Below are 5918 nucleotides of genomic sequence, written 5' to 3'. Positions count from 1 at the left end.
GTTGTCCATAAGTCGAGTGTTTGTAACCCGAGGACTTACTGCAAACTAAAGGCCTCAGTACCTCAATTTCCTGCTTGCCTAATCCATCATTGTCTCCCAGGACTGACTACAGATTCAAAGACGGGGCTTAAAAATTACTTCACCCGTCAGCAAAGGAGAATGAAGAACACCAGAGACACAAGGAAAACATAAGCCCAAGAGACAGAAAGGGCCACATAAACAAGAGACTCCATCAGCCTGAGACGGGAAGAACTGGATGGTACCTGGCTACCACCAATGACCGCCCTGACAGGGAACACAACAGAGATTCCCAGATGGAGCAGGAGAAAAGTGGGGTGCACAACTCAAATTCTAGTAAAAAGACCAGACTTAGAGACTGAGACTGGAGGGACCCCAAAGGTCATGGCCCCCGGACTCTCTGTTAGCCCAAAACTAAAACCATTCCTGAAGCCAACTCTTCAGACAAAGATTAGACTGGACTATAAGACATGAAATGATACTGGTGAGGAGTGTGCTTCTTAGCTCAAGCAGACACACAAGACTAAATGGGCAGCTACAGTCCAGAGATGAGATGAGAAGGCAGAGGGGGACAGTAGTTGACTGAATGGACACGGGAAATACAGGGTGGAGAGAAGGAGTGTGCTGTCACATTATAGAGAGAGCAACTATGGTCACGGTCACATAACAATGTGTGTGTAAGTTTTTGAATGAGAAACTGACTTGAATTGTAAACTTTCATTTAAAGCACGATTAAAAAAAAAAATTACTTCACCCATCCCCATTTGGTGGGTAAAGAAACTAAGGGTCAGAAAAGTGGCCTCCTTTGGATCACAGAGCTACTTAATGACAAGCCAGGTCTCCAACTCCTGCTGTTGTGCTGTGTCCATGACATCAAATAACCTGTTTCTCCCCCAAAAAGTGAATCCCTCTGTGTTCGTTTTCTAAGACTGCTGTAACAAAATGCTACAAAGTGGGTTGCTTATAAAACAGGGATTTGTTGTCTCACAGTTTGGAAATGAAGTCAGCAGGGCCATGATGTCTCTTTCAGCTCTAGAGGCAGATTGTTCCTTGTCTCCTCCAGCTTCTGGTAACCCCAGCCGTTTCATAGTGTTTTTGGCTTATAGGCACATCTTCACGTGGCTGTCTCCTCCCTGTGTGTCTCTCTGTATCTGTTCTCTTTTGTAAAGACAGCACTCAGATTGGATTAGGAGCCGCCCTACTTCAGTACAGCCTCATGTAATCTTTACTTATAATAGCCTCAAAGACCCTATTTCCAAGAAAGGTCACCTTCACAGGCACTAGGTGTTAGAACTTCAACATAACTTTTGGGGGGACCCCATTCAATCCATAACATCCTCCAATATGTTTCCTATTCACGCTCTGTTCCTTGGAGCCAGCAAGGTTGGTCCTAAGTAGAGACAGCAATGTTACTATTTGTCGCTCTAATGGACCCAAGTATCTGTTCCACCAATCTGTCACCAAGTCAAAGATTTTTATGTTTGGGATCTCTTCCCTTAATTGGAGATATGCTTTCCAGAAAGCCACTGGTGAAATGGGAGAGGAGATAGGGGTACTGGCACCCATCTCCCCAGCTAGAGGTGTTTGTTAAGGGCCCAGCCCAGGAAGGATTTGCCACGTGTGGCTTTATAAGTGAGTTTGTCCCGACATCAGGGAAACAAGGAGCACCCTGAGGAGCTAGAACACAAGACAGGTCAGCTTGGGTGAGGGTGGGTTTACAGACTGAAAATGGAAGCAGGAATTATGCAGAGCCCAAGTCCCTTAGTCTTTTTTTGGATTCATGGGTTCACTTCACCTATGTGGATGTGAATTTCTTATCTTATGCTTCTGTATTTGTTAACATCACCATTTGGCTTTTCAGCCTGAGAATGTGCAGAGTTCCAGGAAAAGCGGCTCTGTGAGCATATCTCTGACCCACTCCTGCTGTACCTGACCTGCCTGGCTAAAATCTTGCCCATCTGCAAAGGCTCAGCGGAGCCTGCCCTCTGCTGAACTTCCTTACCACATACTCTGGGCCTAGTGAGTGCTTGTGGTGTCTGGTTTGCTTATTATTTTATGGATATAAATCTTTCCTCAACAAGATTATCCGCTTCCTGAAAAAGGCAGCTTGGTGGGACTGGCAGCCTTCTTCCAGCTACCCCTTACTTCCTGGGGGACCTTGGGCAAGTTCCTTAACCTTTCTGAGTTCAGACTTGGAAATAAGTGGACAGCAACGTTTCGCACAGTGAGCTGGGGAAACCAGCTGGCACTCTGCAGGTGCTCTTTAAGTGACAGGGTGTAGATTATGTCCTCAGCTTCTTTTATACTCCCCAGAGAACCCAGGAAGGGGCTGAGCACCTATTATGTGTCCACAAATATTTGGTGAATTGAATTTCTTCTCCATGACATTTTTAAAAGCTTTACCTAAGGATTATCTAGCACACTTTGACTATCTTAGGATATAGGTGTTCTATTTTATAAACAACAGCAGTGTTTGCTATGTGTCAGGCACTGTTGTGAGTACTTTGTAAATAACACACTTCATCGTCAGAACAGCCCTGTGAGGTGTCATCGTCATCTTTATCATCTTCATCCCATGTTCCTGATGAGGAAACCGAGACACTGAGAGGACAAGAATCATGCTGGAAGCAGCAGAGCTGGGATTTAAACCCAGGTGGCCTGAGGCCCCGCCCTCAACCACTCTCTGCTGCCTTTGCCTACAGCATTAAGATTTAATAAGCAACCATCCATGTTGTTTGTTGGTTTCCAGCTCATCATGACCCCATGTGAAGAGCAGAACTGCCCCACAGGGTTTTCTAGACGGGAAGCAGATCACCAGGCCTTTCTCCTTCAGAGCAACTGGGTGGGTTCAAACAGCCAACATTCTGGTTAGCAGGTGTGTTACCAGGATAAGGTTCTTGCCTCTCACTGGCCAAGAATGAGCAGGTAAGGCATGCAGTTTTCCACACGAGCAAAGCTTTACTGAAGAGGCTTGCAAGCAGAGACGAGGAGGGCCTAGAGCAATGTTTACCCTCATCTCACAGAACAAAAGACAGGCCCGAGTTTTTAAAAGTTCTTGGGCAGGAAAACATTCATGTTTATTCATAGACACAGGCAGGGATATGTTAACTAAGGTGTGCAAGCAGCAGCTTTCCAAGATGGCTCCTGTCCTGGAGGCCTCTGGGATTCGTAGCAGGACTTATTATGGGGTGTTGTGCCTGTGCAGTCTCTTGCTCCCTGTGTTCAATTCCCCGGCTGGGGCTGTAGCTCCTCACCGGCCCTCGTGGAAGGTCACACATGGTCACAGGTGGATGTTCAGCACATGTCCCTGGGCCTGGTCTTCTCCAACTGCTTCTGAAAGACAACTTTAAAGAAGTTTGCGGGCTGTTTTTAGATACTCTGCCTGACTGTTCTGGGGAATGGCTTTGTTTCTGCGCCCTGGCCCATTTCTTGTTATTTTGTTTGCAGATTTGGGGGCCCCTCTGTTCTCTGTCTTACTAAGTCTCTAGGTTCTACACTCAACCCCCTATTACCTCCCTGATAGTGCAGTCTATTTCTCTTTTACTTGTTTCTCCTCTAACCACAGTCTCTTTGCTATTTATCAAACAGGCACCCTCCGATCTCAGGGCCTTTGCTCCCTATCTTAGTTGAGCACTTAACCATTGTGCGACCAGGGCTTCTTTAACTGACTACCCACAAACAAAACCACATGACCCTTAAGTATTAATGAGCCCCATTTTCTTCATCCTTTATCAGTTCTCCTTGGCTGTGATTTTTTTCTAAATGAGAGGTGAGCACAGCTGGCTGGTCCTGGGCTCAAAATGTGAACAGTTTCTAAGACAAAGATATAAGGTGGTGTACAAACGTGAACGTTCAGAGTCTGTCTGGCCATTGGTGATGGCAGAAAACTTGACTTGTTCCAAAAAGAATCATATATAATGAAGTAATTCTGGGAAGACCAAAGGGATTGTTTTCCTTCTGTAAGATAAAATGCCAATTTCTTAACCAAGGTTGAGCTTGGCTGTAAATCAGGCAAATGTTCTTTCCCTTTAAGCTCTTTATTTCATTCTCAGGTGGCTAAAAACACATCAATCTCCCATTAGTAATGCTACCTCCCACATTTAAATTATGTACTGTGTCGTCATTTGTAAGAGGCCTGTTTTTAGATAACAGCACACACTTTATTTGAGAGAAGTGGTTTCTCTGAAAAATAGCTTGATGATTCAATTTTGGTAACTGAATTTTTTTAAGTGTACAGTGCTAGGGAGTTGCAATGAGAAAAATTCTGCAGAGAACCCTCTAGTAAAGCAAGAAATCATTTAAAATCATGTAATTACTTGCTAACCTCCCCCTCCCCGATGACTACATTTATCAAATATTCTTCATTCACGGCACACCTGAATTTTGACCACTTCATAGTCTCTTCTCTGCAGCTTTTTGCAAAAGAAATTGTACGTCCTGAGTTTGAAAGCCTACATTCAGCCAACATCTCCCCTAGAAGCTGACCCTTGTGAAACCTCAGGACTTAGCAGCAGCTGTGATCTGGCCTTGCTGCCCTCCTTCAAAGCCCTGAGACACTTTTATATGCTTAGCTTCCATTACTGGAAACCCTGGGCTTATTTAGGGCTCTGCAGAAACCTCCGGTCTCACCAAGCGCATTTGTTTATTAAACATTATAAATATCCTTTTCCAGTATCAAAGATGTGGTGAAACTCATGTAAAATTGTTCACTACAGATTAGTAAATAAGCACAACTAAGCCCGTGCTTACCTTGTTTATTGGGTCATCCGCCCCGTCCTTTTCTCCCTGCTAATCATGTGGTTGAGGGCTCTGCTGCTCACCAAAAGGTTAGCAGTTCAAATCCACCAGCTACTCCTTGGAAATCCTATGGGACCGTTCTACTCTATCCTACAGGGTCCTATGAGTCAGTATCCACTGGATGGTAATGAGTTTGGTTTGGTTTAATCATGTAATTTAGGAAAAATTCATTTTAGAAAATAATGCACCACTGATGATAATTTTATCGTATGAGTTGGAACCAACTGGACTGCAGAGGGCTTAAGGGTATTTTCATAGGTTTTTTTTGGTTGATGAGTTAGTTTTTTATATAATTTTTATTGTGCTTTAAGTGAAAGTTTACAAATCAAGTCAGTCTCTCACACAAAAACCCATATACACCTTGCTACACACTCCCAATTACTCTCCCCCTAATGAGACAGCCTGCTTTCTCCCTCCACTCTCTCTTTTCGTGTCCATTTTGCCAGCTTCTAACCCCCTCCATTCTCTCATCTCCCCTCCAGGCAGGAGATGCCAACATAGTCTTAAGTGTCCACCTGATCCAAGAAGCTCATTCCTCACCAGCATCCCTCTCCAACCCATTGTCCAGTCCAATCCATGTCTGAAGAGTTGGCTTCAGGAATGGTTCCTGTCCTGGGCCAACAGAAGGTCTGGGAGCCATGACCACCAGGGTCCTTCCAGTCTCAGTCAGACCATTAAGTCTGGTCTTTTTATGAGAATTTGGGGTCTGCATCCCACTGCTCTCCTTCTCCCTCAGGGGTTCTCTGCTGTGTTCCCTGTCAGGGCAGTCATCAGTTGTAGCCAGGCACCATCTAGTTCTTCCGGTCTCAGGATGATGTAGTCGCTGGTTTATGTGGCCCTTTCTGTCTCTTGGGCTCGTAATCACCTTGTGTCCTTGATGTTCTTCATTCTCCTTTGACCCAGGTGGGCTGAGACCAATTGATGCATCTTAGATGGTTGCTTGCTAGCATTTAAGACCCCAGATGCCATTCTTCAAAGTGGGATGCAGAATGTTTTAATAGATTTTATTATGCCAACTGACTTAGATGTCCCCTGAAACCATGGTCCCCAAACCCCTGCCCCTGCTACACTGGCCTTCGAAGCATTGAGTTTATTCAGAAAAC

The sequence above is a fragment of the Elephas maximus genome, chromosome 6 (genome assembly GCF_024166365.1).
Source record: "Elephas maximus indicus isolate mEleMax1 chromosome 6, mEleMax1 primary haplotype, whole genome shotgun sequence".
Classification (NCBI taxonomy): Eukaryota; Metazoa; Chordata; class Mammalia; order Proboscidea; family Elephantidae; genus Elephas; species Elephas maximus.
This window is presented reverse-complemented; position numbering follows the sequence as displayed.